General features: G+C 39.6%; 2 pseudogenes; both read right to left on the reverse strand.

Moving 5' to 3' along the window:
* Positions 1 to 469: 469 nt before the first annotated feature.
* The window catches only part of LOC147882485 (heat stress transcription factor A-7a-like), a 28,597-nt pseudogene continuing 11,234 nt past the window's right edge, over positions 470 to 17,832 (reverse strand).
* On the reverse strand, positions 1,171 to 1,816 carry LOC147882486 (V-type proton ATPase subunit D pseudogene; annotated as a pseudogene).

The raw sequence follows: 17,832 nt of genomic DNA on the forward strand, positions 1-17,832 counted from the left end.
GAAACTATTGTCGAATATAGTAGAAGCATGTGGTCGCCATGCAAGAGCTCGCAAGAATCTCCTAGTTTGCAATTACTCTTTTGAGAATCTGGACATACAGTTTCGAAACAGTGGATCCGTAGTGGATCTAAGCTTTTTCGTGTATGCACTAAGAAATTCCATGGCCATAGTGTTGAGCGAGGAGGCAGGGGACCGTTGTTCATGGTCTTCGGTGCATTGGTGATCCCCTTTCTCCTGCTTGTCTTTACTTCTCATCAAATTTTTGCTTTCCCACGAATCAATCCTGGCATAGCTACTTCAAATCTTGGCATATAGCATGGGTTAACCGTCCTAAAATTCCACCATTCATGTCTCGCTAATCCTAGACCTTGGTCGGCTATCAGATCAGTAATGTGGCATTTCTTCATCACTGAATGATCCACACTTAGCACTCTCCTATCAACTTCTGGGGATACTAAATCTTCCATCTTCACGTCCACAACCATTGCTGTTCTTCGAGTTCACACATGCTCCTGGTTCCAATCTCTTCCATTAGATTTTCCAACTGCACAGGAGGCATATCAACCTCAGCATCTAGATACTGCGAGAGCTTCACACCATCTCTCTCGCTTGATAGGATGTTGTGCTGGTTCACATCTACCTCAGACGATGACCCATAATCCTCCGGTTCATCACCTGCAGCTAGTTTTTCACTATACATCAACTGGCGTTTTTTCGTACGCACCCCCTCTAGATGGTCATTTTGCTTGACAAATTGGGTCAAAAAGGCGGGGCATTGCATACTTCTGGCCAGAAATGCCATGATCTGCCGCTGGCTATGCTCTGTAGCCTCGAGATGCTACCCCATCGATTTCATCTCCTACTGTGTACTCTGATGTTGATTGCTAAGTCTAACGAGCTCAAGCATAAGGACAATTTTGTCCCTTCTAAGACGGCCCAATTCCCCCTCTTCCTCAAGCTAAGAATGAACTATTCCTGTTTGCGGAGTCGCGGAGGCTCATTGTGTCTATGTATACTTCTTAGAAGATGCTTTTGGCCCCTGAAAAATCCTTCGTGTGCGAACTCCCACCGGTCAGGGTCAACTTTCCTGAAGCCCTGTGACCATCTTATGGCATGGAATTGCTTCTCACACGTGATTAACACTTCAAAAAAACAAATACACAGACGTATCTATTGCCTAAGCAACAGTTGTTTCTCTGCTTCCTTCTTCTTAAATCCTTGGACCTTTTTGAGCCTCAATAACTCCTCTCTCTCCAGCTCATCGAGTTTTGTCTTGATGTAACTTATCGTATTCTCCAAAAGGTTTGACCACGTTTTCTAAAACGCACTCTGCGATTTGTTGTCTTGATGGCTTCGTTGAGGGTGAGGAATTTTGTCTACAATGAAGCAAGCTTTACAAGAACCTCGATCGCTTTAACAAAGGACGATCGGCATAAGTGTATTTGTTGTCCACCCCTCGCCAGCCTAGTAAGGTTGTTCTTGGTTTCCCCTACTTTCGTAAACTACCCAAATTTGGGGAGTTTCATACCAGCCACGTTATCTTGCTTGGCCCTAACTTTGACAGGTAGAGTCAACATTCTCCAAGACAATATGTTTGATGTTATCACCTGCGGTGTACTTGGCCTCCATGAACGCAAATGCAGAGGCTTTCAAGGAGTCACCCATGGATTCCTTGGTTTGGACAATTCGTTTGAGGATTTGTCGAATCTGAATGGTGAGGTCATCGCTCTTTTTTTGAGAAACTGATGGCCTTTGGTGGCAGTGCGAGGTGAGCTTTGATGACGTCGAGGACGGTGACGATTGGAATGACATTCAATCACTGGCCTTGGCTTGATATTGTGAACCAAAAGGGAAGATGGAGAAGCGATTGAAGGATGGATGGAAGCGTCGTGAAAATTTTTGGACCAAAGTCTGTCAAAACAATGGATGAACAACACGTTGGATTGCTGTCTCTCATAACATCAATAAAGCATTTAGATCCTAATGTTAAGACAATTCACAAGGGCAAAATGCTTTGCAGAGCTATTGAGCTACCAAACGAAGCTGGAGAAGTTGTTGTGCTTGAAGAACTTGGGGAGGAGGACGCAAGAGAACTCGGAGGCATCCCATATGACGAAGCTGTTGTGATTCTTGCTCCAAGACACAAACGTGTCGGTGAGGGGGTCGTCAACCATGTCATAGGTCTTAGTGAGGAAAGGGGGAGGAGAGAGGGGAATGGGGTTATGATTATGGTAGTGGTTGTGGTTATGATTCTCCATATGGGAGCTTTGGAGGTTCTTGGGGGACGACAAAGGTGGTGGTGTGGGGGCTTGGGTTCCTATCTATATCATACATTGTGACTTTTTACAAGTCACTCTTGTTTATATACTTGTATTCCTATCTATATCATACACGTGACTTTTACAAGTTACTCTTGATTCAATAATGTTTTTTCAAGGTAATCAAATATTTATATAATAAGATATACATTAAAAAAAATATATAATGACTTATTTTCACATTCTCATTTTGTGAAATCAAATATGTTTCATAGGTAGGCGATTCAAATTCTCTAAGTTACATACACGTGTTTCAATCTTTTATGACATGTTTCATAAAATTCTCTAAACATACTTGTTTTCATTTAAGCATTCTGTGTGTACATTTTCAACTGCTTTTACGATATGTTCCATGGGTAAATGATTTAAATTCTCTAAGTCAGATACATGTGTTTCAATTTCAATATTCCTATATTATATACTTGTATTCCTATCTATATCATACATTGTGACTTTTTACAAGTTACTCTTGTTTCAGTAATGTTTTTTCAAACTAATTGAATATTTATATAATAAGATATACATAAAAAAATAACATAATGATTCATTTTCACATTCTTACCTTGTGAAATTACAGTTCTTTTACTTTGCTAGATTATAACCAAGTATTATAACCAAGTACTGATTTTTAATAGTTGATTTCAACCTTCTTTCATTTAAATTTATACAATTACATAATTGTGTAGGATGGCAGCTATGCAGCTACATAACTATCAGTTGAAAGCGATCAAAGTTATAGACCTCATGGAATGGATGCAAGGAGTTACATTCAAGGGGCTAATCCTTAACTGTTACGGAACATTTAAATATTTAAATATCCATTCCGACTTAATAGATGACTTCAACAAAGAAAGTTCATATTTAAATATTCGTTCCAACTTAATAGATGATGGAGGACTTGTAACGGTTACATTACAACTTGACAAGGAATTAATAGAAAAGTATGAGCAATATATACAAAAGAACCATCATATAAGAATAAAAAATTTCATCGTTTCGGGAAAAAAGACATCATATGATAAAGGAGACGCTAACATAACAATATGAATTGCATATTACACAAAGATATTAAACACCATGTAAATCTTTTTTTGAATTTAAATCTATTATTAAATTTTTATTAAAAATACAAATTATTTTTAAAAAGTATTAAAATTTCAAAAAACTACATAACTCTCAAAACTAAATATCTTTCTTTAAAATAGAATATAATTTAAACATTAAAATATTAAACAAAATCTTGGTTTCGGCTTTTGGAGTGGTCCCATCTAACTTCCGTGCCTCAGAATACATCCAAAAGAAATCGAGCATAAATTCTACCCTAATACAAGTATAAAATCATTAATGGGTACATTCAATAAGAAAACAGAGGGCACTTGCCATTGCTATCTTGGAAGATAGTGGAAAACGAGACACTGAAAAGACTACAATGTTCTATGTGCAAGTTGTTGATGGCGTGAATGAAACAGACAATGAACTGGTAACTAGCTATAATTCTGTTAAAATATTCACTTGAATCTAGTACCAAAGCTATACTAAACCTATGGTATTTTTTTCCTTTTTTGGAATTCTAGATTACCTTTTTCCTCGAAATAGAGTGTGAAAGACATTGGATGGTTGATGAGCTACACTCAAAGGATTTTCCTATGTGCATTCTAAAAAATGTACATGTAAGTACATACAATAACAAAAGAAACATTCAATTCCGAACATCTAGTATCGTTGCTCCAGTAAATGATGCTACAATACAAGAAGAGTTGATTTAGGCAGTCGACATGTTATTTGAAGGATAACAAAAGATAGGATGGATCTTCATCTTTGTTTCCATCTTAGGAACATTTCAAATCTATTTCAAGATCGCAACTCTTTTCCCAGCTGCATGTTCCTAGCAAAATGATTTTTTTTTTTCATTGACTCTTTATCATTGTACCTTGATCCATCAATATAGTTTGTAAAGTTGTAAGAAGTAAATTTACCATGTATCTTGACATGCAAGTTTGTAATATGCTTTATTAAGTATGGTTTTCACTATTATTAGATTTTAGTTTGTACATATTTTCTTTCAACTTATGAAATGTTGACTTACAATTCTTTATTCGGACCCAAATTAAGATAGGCAATGCCATTCAAATTTATACGTAGTGTTACTTTCTTTTAATTTTTTACCGATTTATCACTATTCTAGTATTAGATTTGAATTTAAACTATCTCCTAGATAGTAAAAATTTAATCGCATTACGTCTTGTTCTTCTGTGTTGCCTATAGGTTCCAAATAAAAGTATACATAGAAGCCATGGATAGGATAGGATAGAATAGATAGAGCCCTAATCCTGCATGGCTCACATTGTCCCTCAAATTACAAATACGTACTTGGTCATTGTTTCTTTGACACTTTAAGCTTTTTAATGGGTCTTAAGCAGTTTGGTCCAAACATACATAAAATCATAATCGATAGTTTCCTAGTAGCTCTTAAAAACAAAAACTACGATGCAACCACGTGCATGTGTACTTTCTTGACACTTGATGTACAACCTCAACCATCAATGAAAAAGTACCTAACAAAGACATAAAGAAAGAAGGTCTTGAGAAAGCAAAAGAAATATTTTAATTCTTAGAAGCATACACTGAAGAAAGTAAAATTAAAACATTTGAAGAAATTTTATCCACCTTACGCTTAGATGAATAGGCATACAAACAGTTAATTTTTGCAACATTAAAACATCCAAGAGTGTTTTTGAAATGTAACCTAGCAAACATACACACCAATACTTTTTCACCACGACTTATAAATCTATGGAAATCTAATATGGACACTCAATATATCTTGGAGCCGTAAGCAGCCGCATCGTACTGCACATCGTACCTCACAAAATGCGACAATACAATGACAAAAACTTTTAACGCAATTATAGAGAAATGCAAGCACGAGCAAAGTGATCCTGCTACATGTATCAAGCAACTTGGGGTTAACATTCCTAAACACATAACAAATGTCTGCTCAATAGGCAGTGTTAATAATACTCTTGCTACCCGTGCATCATGCCTCCAGATCATTCCAATTCATCAACGCGGCACCTGTGCAAGACCAATCTTTCATGTTGAAATGTAATTATGAGCTCCAAGCCTTACCTGACAATTCCATGGACATAATGTGTACATCCATTATAGAAAAATACAAAGCATGTCCCTCTTGCCTTGACAAATGTACCCTATCTGGCATTGTTGCATTTATAATTACAACAAGAGCTTCAGAAAGCAAAAAAAAGACAATCATAAGACCAATAAAATACAATAGACACCGCGACCCCGAAAACTACTATAGAGAGATGTTCTTACTACATGTATCTTTTCTATAGAACCAAGAAAATTTGAAAGGTTCATGTACAACGTGGAAGGACTTCTATAGTCTCCACATTGACAATATAACAAATAATGCAAAGAAATACACACATGCTCACTGTAACAATGAAGAATCTACCTGGAATAACTTTGAGGAAAATGCTCATCGATTGTCAAAAGACAATGATGACTTCATAAGCTCAACATTGCTTGGCTTTCATGAGAACTATATGAGAACTATACTAAGTTAACTAATGCTGCAAATGTCGAGCTATATAACTTAACCTACGAAGAAGACAACAAAAAGGCCAAATGAAACATGCCACTGTACGACCAGTTACTAACACCAAAAGGAGTTACTCTATCCTCAAATGAATACTATAAACAAATAAGACAACAAAAAAAGTCACAGATACTAGATGAACGATTAGATGCATTGACAAAAGCGTACCCCAAACTGCAAGCAATAGTCATAGACGATGCATTTCTAATAGGAGCGTAGATGATTACAACACTAGACAAGAGTTTACGTGCAATTAAACACGTTTGACATCACCATTTGCTGAAGTGCATGTTTTCTTCTTTGGTGACTTATATCAAATCCCGCCCATACGTGATAGGTGGATATTTGCACGAGAAGGTATATTGCCCGCAAACATCTGGACATAGAATTTCAAGTACATAAAAGCTTGATTTGGTGCATTCAGACATATGTGGTCCCATGCCTACACGGTCATTAGGCGGGGCTGAAACTATGTGACATTCATTGATGATGCAACTAGGAAAGTGTGGGCTTATGCTATAGCTCAGAAGAGTGATGTGTTCCAGGTATTTCAGAAATGGCTGGCCTTGGCTGAGAATCAGTCAGGTAGAATGCTTAAATGCCTACGAACTGACAATGGTAGAGAGTATCTCTCTCATGACTTTGAGCATTTCTGTGATACACGTGGGATTAAGAGGGAGATCACATCCCCTCGTACTCCAGAGCAAAATCTAGTTGCAAAAAAGATGAACCGTACCATTCAAGAAAGGTTGCAATGCATGCTTTCCAATGCAAGTCTTTCTGGTGGTTTTTGGGCTGAGGCAATGAAGACTGTAGTGCATGTGATCAATAGATCACCTAGTAAGAGTTTGGATGGTGGTATTCCTGAAGAGGCATGGAGTGGCAAGAAGCCCTCTTACTCTCATTTGCATATATTTGGGTGTGAGGCATATGCACATGTGCCAAAAGAGCTTTGAAAGAAGCTAGATCCTAAGTCTAGGAAATGCATCTTTCTCGGTTATGGTGAAAGTGGAGAGATGGGCTATCGTCTTTGGGATCCAGAAGCAAAGAAGATCATACGCAGCTATGATGTAGTCTTCAGTGAGAAGAAGATGCATAAGGCATCCATGAGAGATGTGGAAATGAGGATAATCACTTTCTAGGATGTGAATCCACCTGCATATGTTGATAGACAGTAAGCTGTCCATGCACCAAATGTGCAAGAAATGGTACCACCAAGTACTCCCACAGGTATACAATCAAGGGTAGATGATGGATCATCTATTCGTGGAAATGATGAGCCAAATGTGGATGCAGGTGGGACAGCAAGCTGAAATGCCCTTGAGAAGATCATCTAGAGTGTCTAGACCGCCTGTGCTGATAGGTTTGTTCCAAGGGTACACTATGTGATGCTTACTGATTTTCTCTTCCTTGTTCACCCTCTTCTCTTGTATGCTTGGGGATGAGTGTGTAAGCTTGGAGATGAGTGTGGATGCCTAGAGCTGTGTGTGTTAATAGGAAAGCAAGCTGAGTGATGCTAAAAGTATCGTAAGAAAAGCAAGCACGCTAAAAGTAGGTTCAAAAATCAGTTCGCAGTCTGCACATCTATCAGCATGTCTACGCTGTGTTTTAGACGTGCTTATAGACGCGTTCCATAGTATAGATGCAATGTTAGATGTGCTTTTAGACGCTATAGAGAGTTTTGATATTTAAAACTCAAGCAAAAATACATTTTTTGGGTCATTTATTTGTAGGATGTCTTCATCTTCAACAAGTAGCTCCAGTGAGGATGAATCCCTCTGTATCCACCATCGCGAAATGTGGTTGGAGCAAAAAATCAAATGTATGTGTGATTGATGTCGAGGAAACATGCATTGTGCATGTAGAATTACATTCAATCACATCTCAAAGTATAGAGAATGGGATATGACCATATCTCGGGTAAGTATTAAAGCATTGAGGTTGATTGAGATACCTATGGGTGCTCATGTGTTTGATATATGATCCACGACTCCTCTACCACTTGGCATGAGCCAGTAAGGGTTTGTAACTATTGTGTGTTATATTGAATGGAAATAAAGATTGCATGCTAACACCATCTTTTGTTTAGATACTCCATTTTTTATCAACTACCATATTGGTTCAACCTGATTCAGCTGCTTGATCCCATGCATATCTTCAAGAATGTGGCGTCGACCATTTGAGAACATTTGAATGGGACATGAGATTCCGCAAGCATAAGGGAGGATCTACATACCACAGGGAGGATGCATGAAGCTTGGCCACAAGAGAGGCCAAATGGGCATGTCTTTTTACCCGATGCACCATGGAGGTTATCAAAGCTAGAGATGGTGGTAGTGAAACAAGCTATCACTACAATTCTTACTCCCACTGGATGCATGAGGTGTTTAAAGGGGGCCTTCACAAAGAGCAAGAAAAGAGATTTAGAGCAATTATATGGCTTGACATCTCATGATCGTGATTGGCACAAGATGCTCCAAGTAAGTATTTTATTAGCATAATCTCTTTTTCCTTCCAAATTTTTGAGTGTAGAAACAACTAATCAACCATTCCTCGTGTGTTCAGTTCAACTAGCATTTCTTGTAGTGCATTGAAGGACATGAAGGATTGTATTTACAAGATGGGTGAGCTTGTGAGGTACGTTACAGGATACAAAATGTGAAGCGTATCAATGCTTCATGCAAGGTTTTCATATTACTAATATGGTGCACTTTTTTCTTTCTAGGTATGTGAGCTCAAGGGAAATAGATCCCACGGCATGGTAGTCAAGTTATGTCAGTGGAGGTGGTTTGTTTAGTAGAGGAGACCTTTCCACATTCTATTCTCACAAGCCAACTACGTCTCATACTACATTTGGTGGATGAGATTGCTATAGGCGGCATTGTACATGTACAATGGTTGTTCTTTCTCAAGTGCTTCATGAAGACCTTGAAGGGTTTCGTGAGGCAAAATGCAAGGCCCAAAGGTAGCATGGCCGAGGGTTGGCTGGTACAAGAGTCACTTGTATATATTTTTGAGTTTCTTGATGTGGATAGCTCCTTCCCACGACTATGGAGAGATGATAAAGACCTAAGGATGACCTCTATTATGCCTCAAGGGAAATGATGGAGCAAAGTAATAGGCAGGGAGTTGCTTAATAATATCAACCTCTATTACATGCTTAATAGTGATGTGATGAAAAGATGGGTGACAAGATACGAGGATGCAAAGGCAAGAAGACAAGGGGAAAGGGCCCTCTTTCGTACACACCATGGATCTTGTGTGCCATACCCTCAGCATCTAAGAGCACTTCCAAAGAATATTCATGTGGATTGGATACTTGACAAAATGGAGAGAGCAGAGAGAGATGAGGGGATGCGTATCACAATGGAAGAATGGGAGTATACTAGAGGATGCATGAGCAAGGTCGGTATATATAGAATGTTATGCATATGTTAGGAGCTTTCAACAATTTAGATTTCTTATTCAATTGACTTTGTCTTGGTGTAGTGTACTATGTTCAATGTGATATGGTATGAGGGCAAGCATTTTTGGACACAACAGATTGATGATAAGAGAAACACACAAGATTGCAATGTCATTGCTAGCTTTGAGGGAGCCAATGGAGCCATGGATGATTATTGTGGCATAATCTAGGATATTATTAAGCTTGACTTTTGACACTTCTTTGTGTATGTTTTAAATGTCAAGTGGTTTAAGGACATGGTGGAAAGAGGCCCTAATGCAACAATCAAATGCCATGCAAGTGGCTTTGTAACTATTGACTCCACAAAGTTTTGGCAAAGCAAGGACACACTAGTACCACCGCAACAATGTGAACAAGTACTATACACATATATAAAAATACTCACTTTTAAATATTTGATACCTTCAATGCAAGGAAAATAACATGATTGTATTTGTATTTGAATCAGGTTGTCTATCAACCGATGGTCGATAATAATAGGTGGTGGCATGTCATATCTATTATGCCACATTCCAAAGTGATGTATAGTACATTTACTAATATGGAGCATATGGAGGATGATCATGCCCATGGAGGTGATGATGATCATGATACGAGAGAGAAGGATGATCATGAGATACAAGATACAGATATTCAGGCCATTACCCATGAGAACGAGCCTACCATTGGCGATGCTGATTTCGATGAGCACATGAGTAGCACAAGTAGTAGTGGGTTGAATGTATTTGTAGATCTCAACATTGGTTTGGATTTTAAAGTAGATAGTTTGGCAAGGGTTGATCTCATTGAGGATGAGATCGAGAACTGTAGCTCATCATTGACATTGGAAAAACTATTTTACATATTGTCTCATTCTCCTCACCTCACTTAATTTTTGTATATGTGGGTTTGCCAAAAAGCATTGATATTTTTGTTAAAATTATGTGATTTGTTAATCATGGGCAATGTTTAAAGCAATGATGCACATTTATCATCTTGCAGCAAAATATATAGGCCAAAGCGCATGTTATTGGGTTTAATGCTATGTATTATTAAATGCAATGAGCTTTGGCATGCTTATGAGCAATATGGCAAGCAAGTGCATGGAAAAAGAAACAATTCAAAATTGTAAATAGTGTTGGATTTATTAAAATATCTTTGCACATGCACAAATTGTACTTTTCCAACTTCTTCCATTTTAGGGTAAATCTAGATACCAATACCAACAACTATCAATGTTTTAAGACCACCATGTACTAGTCCTAAGAGTTTGGATTCCAAATTTTCAATCCGTTTTAGTTTTCAACAAATCAAAAAAAAGTTATGGAGCATGCCCTCAAATGGGTATGCATCACTTTAGCACAACATTGGAGGCTCATTAACCCATGCACTACTACACACGGATCCAATTGCGACGTTTATGTATCAACGTTTAGTGCACATGGGGCGCTAATCATCGGTATGAAAAGCGCATCTCGTAAAGCATCACTATATAGTGACTTTAGGCAAACGTCGCTATATAGCGACTATTACAAAGGTCGCTATATAGCGACACTAAGATACTATTTTATAGCAACATTTTTCAAAGAGGTTTTTTACTCATATAGGCCTTAAAAGTTAGTTTTTTCCAATGACAAATTTTTTTAAATTTTCATACATGTTTGATCTCATAGAGAATAAAAATATGAGAGCATGTATATCAAGCCTTTGAAGCTCATATATTCATGTCCAAGTTTGAGATGAAAAAAATTTATGAAAAGCATTTACATCAACTGTTTCATCTTGAGCCAAGTCTAAGGTGCCAAACAAGTCTATCTCCAACTCTATACTGAGTTGATCTCCTATATCATCATCGTACTCTAGCATCGTACATTCACCTAAAAGTACTTGATCATCTTCTTCAATAAACTGTGGTGATTCTTGATGATCGTTGTCTTCTTCCTCAATATCGTGATCTCCATCTTTCTCCCGTGCGAGGTCATTATCGGCATCTTCCTCTTGGCTCATATTGTGATCTTCATCTTCTTCGCTAGATTCATCAGGATCAATTGGATCTGGCATTGGTAGTGGCATCTCCATATCCACATCTCTATCTTCAAAAATTTACTTCGTGGTGCAACTTGGATCATGTACCACCATCTTGGATCAGAACGATCCGGATGAAAAACCACCTATATTGAAGATGGGTGCTAGATGTTGTCAATTATATATATGAAATTATGCTCAAATACATATATCAATGGATCTTTAAAAACAAATGCTTCAATTAATTAAATCATTAGTATGCACCTGCTCATAGTGCTTGGGAGAACAAAAGTATTACTTTCATCGGTCCAATGTTTGGTGGAGTCTATTGCAAAGAAACTGCTACTATCTTTTCTCACTGTCATATGGGGACCGTTATAAATAGTTCTAAACCATTTTACATCAAGAATGAAAATACTAAATCGTTTGAAATCAACTTTATAAATTTCTCATATGGTTCCATAATAATCCAACCGTGAGGAGAGAAGATTGGTATCCGAAGCACTTGCTCGCTATCTTGTGTGAAGTTAGCCATGACTCCACAATCATACATGACTCTCTTTGAATCGATGCGTTCCACACAAAAATGTCGTCCATATGACCATAACGCACTGTACTTTTTGTACTGTAAAAGAGCATCATTAAAACAATGAAGATGAATCTATTTTATAGCGTATATTGCCACAAATAATTACTTAATTACTTCAAGAGGTAAGAAACTTACCTGCACCATACATCCAGATGATAACTATTGCTCGTGCTCGTTTATTATCTCTCCATCGTGTTCAGCTTTATGTAGAGCCAATTGTAGCCAATCAAGTGACATGTGAGTAGGGAGAAGAGCCAGATCCTGTGGATATGGTTGCGATCACCTGTACATTACTCTGAATCTCGTCCTTGCATTATTCTTTCTGCTTATGCCACTTCATATCTCTCAATCCACTTCTGCATCTCAAGGCTATTGAGGATACAAAACTTATTGAATTTCTCCATTTGCTCTTCGCTCATCTTTCTTTCAATCCCTTTTCCTTGGGGAACCTTGCCAACGATGCGATCATCATTCTTGTTATGCCAAGCTTGTGACATATAGGGATCCGTGGATGCAAGAAACTTCGTGATATATACTAATGACTCTTGGACAAGCCATCCCTCTGCCATGCTTGCTTTTGGTCTTGCTCTTTGTCTTGCAAATCCCTTCAAAGTTTTCATAAACCACTCGAGAAAAAACATCCATTACTATGAACGGTACCTGCTGTGAGAGAGGAGAGCACACACAAAGGGATAGGAGACACCAAAAGTGGTGGAGCAAAAGCTACTCTAGCTTATTCCTCTATCATATATACATGAGTATACATGGGCACTGTACAAGTGGGTGGGCACACTGCCCTTTACCCCAACAACCTCCCACTTAAAGGCAGTGTGCCTTTAAGGGAGTATAGTACACATATAATACAATCAGCCATAGGTTGAAAAACAAGATGACCACACCGTCATCCTATGCCCATCGGCACTTTACAATGTGCAAAGTGCATAGAGGATAAGCTGCTAGTAGACATCATGTTTGCAGGATAGAAAATGACAAGCTGTAGATGCCTGTCAACCAAGATATCATGCCAGATCTCACTGGGAGAGTGAACTCTCACCACCACATGCTCCTATGCTAAGTCCATAGCACCTGAACTGTCATTGTGTAAAGAAAATGTCTTTGTACCACCTGTGACCATAAGCACATGCCCTATAATAGACCTCTGCTGGTCTACCCAACCTGCATCACCTACATGCTGCTCCTAGAAGCATAAGGACCTGATGTCCACAACCGCTTCCCTACTGCCAAAATCTGCCATAATCATGCTACCAACTCCCACTGCAACGGAAGCAAGAACCAGAAGTGTAGCCCCAATGGCAAACATGTGAGAACCAAGTCTCAACACAGTCATGGATGCATGAAGTACTATGGTTGCCATATCAACCATAACTTGCTGCTCAACTGATCTGTGATTGTCAAACCTGCTGTGTTTCAAGTATGGAGCCAATACAAGCAATGGAGTACTCAATAACTTCCCCCTCTCCATACTGAAACAATCAAGTATCTGACAAACATCATCAAGACCATGCAGCTCCCACTGCAAAGCATCCTTGTCCATAAGGAACCATATGGCAAGTAACCTCAGAAGGATAGCAACCTCCTAAATACTGAGACCATAACCTGTCTCACTGCGCATCACATCCTGAGCTCTCATAACGGTATCAAACCTATGAAGCCAAGCTCAAGGGGATTGCTTTCGGCCATGGAGGCACTCACGAAGTAAACATATCAATGATTCCTGCCCATGTGCAATATGACCCGAGTCAATAACTGCAGAAACCACATCTGTCCTGGCATAACTAGCCAATGGATCATACCGGGCATCATTAGCCAAGGTATCCTCCTCACCATGCATAGCCTCATCCTCATCTGCAAGAGGCACTCCGCATCTTGGGAGTAAATTGTAACTGTCCATAGAAGATACATCAACAATCTCCATAGGAGTATAAACCTGTGGAATACTTGAGACACCTTATCGTCTCTGACCAAAATCATGAAGTAATCGTGGCTGTCCCAACTTTATAACCTGCTCACCGTGGGAAAAACCTCCCACTCCAAGGGATATGGGTTGCCCTTGCAAAGAATTCGGAGGTATCAGTGCACTTACACCCTCGTAGAATACCACTCTCTTGCTATCCATAGTCCTGGGCTGTCTAAACATAGCATCCTCTCTGAAATAGACATTATGGCTGCGTATCAATTCTCTAGTTGAAGAATCCCATAACCTGTAGTCCTTACTGGACTCACTATATCTAAGGAAGATACACCTCCTCGATCGGGAACCATGAGCATAAGCCTCGCAGCCAAACACACGTAAATGCTCATAACATGGTGCCTTGCCTGTCAAGAAGTCAAATGGCACTCTACCATTCAGAGATCTCCTGGGTGACCTGTTAAGCAAGTATGCAACTGTCTTACATGCCTCAGCCCAATAGCATTCGGTAAGACCTGCATACCATAGCATGCTACCAATCTTGTCCAATAGAATCCTATTTATGCCTTCTTCTAAGGCATCGTGAGCAGAAAGATGAGGAGTGGTCAACACCCTATTGATACCAAGTGTATCACATAGATGCTGAAATCTAGAAGAGATAAACTCTGCATCACCATCAGTCATCAAGCTCAATAGCTTCTTTCTTGACTGATTTTCAGCATTACCCAAGAAGCACTGAAATGTATCATATACATCATGCTTCTGCCGAATCGGATAGACCCATATGTACTTTGTAGTAGCATCAATAAATGTCACAAAGTAAGAGGCACCACCTAGTGAAACGGTAGGCATAGGCCCACAAACTGCACTATGAACCAACTGCAATGGCTCAAGATACCTCTCACTGACTATCTTCCTCACAAAGGAGGATCTTGACTGCTGACCATCATCACAATCATGACATAACATTTGAGAGACATCCATAACAGGAATGTATCTCAATGTTGTAAGGGCTTCCATACCTGCAGTAGACATATGTCCAAGTCTGGCATACCATAAACTAGCTGATGGCTGCTTACTAATCATAAGCATCTTATCCTGGACACCTGATACATGCAATGCATAAGAGAATCCAACCCGTGATCCCCTAGCCATAACCAGATTGCCTCTAGTTATCTTCCATGCATGATCACCCAAAGAGACATGATAACTTGCCTCAACCAACTGTCCAGTACTGATCTTGCTTGTAGTAAGTCCTGGTATATGTCTAACCCTCTGTAGGAGAGCCACTAGGCATAACAAGGTGGATATCCCCATAACCATAGACATCCATAGAATGATCAATGCCCATCAAACCACTCTCCACAATGCATTCCTGATATGCACTGAACCATGACCTATGAGGGGTCATATGACATGAAGCACATGGATCTAACATCCAATCACCAAGAATGGGTACATCAGTGGCCAAGAAGGAGGTGTCAAACATAGACAAAAGAATGCCTTCATCACTGCTACTGTCAGTGGAAACCTTGCCATTCATGCCTTGAAGCTCAACATGCTTCTTCTCCTTCTTCCTGTCATTCTTAACCTTGCTCTTCTTCTTGTATTTTCTCAGCCATTTCCAGCAATACTTTTTCATGTGGCCATACTTTCCACAATAGAAACATCTAACACAAGTCTGAGAGCTAGACTTGCTCCTGGAATTCCCCCTTGAACATGACCTGTTTCTACCAATTGATTGACCTTTGGAGTGCATATCAAGGCTGTATTTCAGCCCATCAGGACATTTCAGCCCATCATGTTGTAACATAACACTATCATGGTCATACATCCGGCATATACGAGTATAAAATTCATATGCATGGTAGTCTACACCCTGTACACCATCCTGTACCTGCAAGTAGACTGACTTCGAGAGTGATGACTAAATGATAGAGCATGCTTGCTCATCCATGTCATCCGAATCACTCTGTTTAATGCTATTAGGCTTGACACCTTTGCATTGAATGGGCTTATGCTGCCTCTTCTGCACTAACACATCATAAATCTGCTCTTTCCAATACTGAAAGTTTGATCCATCCAACCTCTCAATATCAAAGAGGGCACTGCCAGCTATAGATGCCATATCTGTGGCACAATAGGTCACAACCAAAGAGCAGTATAGTGCAATAGGCAACCCAAATGACCAAAAAATATAGTGTTGTCCAGACCAATCAGGTCTCCAAATAAATTGGCTGATCTAATGCTCAAAAGCACTCAGCCATAAAGAGGCATAAACAAGAATATATGCAGCCCAGTAACCTGCTAATGCCTGGCAATCCAAGTAAGAAATGCACTGAACCAAATGAGCAATGCCTGCTCAACCAATGGCAATAGGAGCCCAACTCAACTATCCATAAACATCAGTGCGGCATCCACCAATGCAAATCCATAATGCATCGAAATGGCATTTACTGCAACACCAATGCATCACCTCAAGTGTGCAATCCTTTGGCAACAAAATCAAGCATTCACCACTTGCCAAATGTGCCAAAATGCCAATAATGCCCTTGGACTGAAGTGAGATCCCAATCACTTTCTGTAATTTACTGTGAGTTCCCAATTCACTGTTGTGCAAGAGAAATCCCTACAACAATACCTCACAGCCACTTTGGGCAAAATAACATGCTATCCCTATTTTTGAACAGCGATATCTTTTCACTGAAAGACCAGATGCCAAAGCTCTAAACAGAAAAGTTGTAGCTAGTAGAAAGATCTACAACTTGTCAGTTGACCTCAAGAGCCAAATCCTTGTGGATTCTCAGATATTCTCACCTGAAAAATAGCTTCCTGCACATTAGTCACAAATAGACAGTAGACTGCAACTTTTGTGGTTTTGTAGAGGCTGTAACTCCTGCAGCTTATACCGGATCAACTTGCTTCCAAAAGCAAAGTTGTAGTATGTTCTGTGAACTACAACTTTCCAGTTCGGCATAAAGTGCAATTCCACACCAGGAAATAGATATTCAGTCCTGAAAATGACTGTTTTGTCATAAAAAACAGCAACAACAACAATTGTAATGTCCTGACCAATGGCAAACACAATGCCATAAAATCAGCCCTGAAAACAACTCCAAACAATGCTCATTTGACAAGATCTCTATACATCACCGTACCACCGTATGTATCCAACATAGGCAAATAACCATGCATCCAACAAACTGTCAATGCATCTCAACCAAGCATGTACCACTGTCAAAGCATGTGTCACTGCCACTACCAAAGTGATGTATCTGCACAAAGATATGCAACCCACTGACTAACTGTAACGGAATCTTCACAAGGACTAAGATGGACCAGAGTATGTCTGTACAAGGACCCAAATGCACGGGAAAACGCGAGCTAACAAAGCTCAACTGCAACCAAAAGAAGCTGCATAGTGCACAAGCACACATCCCACACAATGTCCACAAGGCGTACTTCTACAAAATGTCCCGCAAAGAGACCAAAATCAGCCAATGCTCAGCTCCAAGACCTCAAATGCAACACCGGCTATCTCCTAGGCATACAACTGCATCAAACATGCAATCCAAAGGCTCCCCAACAGCTCCCAGATGAGCTAGAGACAATGGCAAAGAACTATGCCAAGACTGGAACCTGCAAGTGCCAAGAATGGCTATGGCGCCAAAATAAGACCCAAATCTGCAGGGAGGAAACCTCGATGTGAGGTTATAGGTAGCACAATTGCAAATTTTTAGGAAGCTTGGCATCGACGGAATCGCAATCGGAGGACTGTGCGAACTCCACCACAAGTTGCATATGCAGCTCTCCAGCGCTCCTTCACAGTCTCCTACGCCAAAGAAGTTGCTCACCAACCGACTCCTGGCTCACAGAATAGCAACAACAATTGCTCTTGACGCC

This window comes from Dipteris shenzhenensis, chromosome 29 (assembly GCF_047967505.1).
Source record: "Dipteris shenzhenensis isolate YYH24624 ecotype China chromosome 29, Dip_SZ_1.0, whole genome shotgun sequence".
In the NCBI taxonomy this organism is placed as follows: domain Eukaryota; kingdom Viridiplantae; phylum Streptophyta; class Polypodiopsida; order Gleicheniales; family Dipteridaceae; genus Dipteris; species Dipteris shenzhenensis.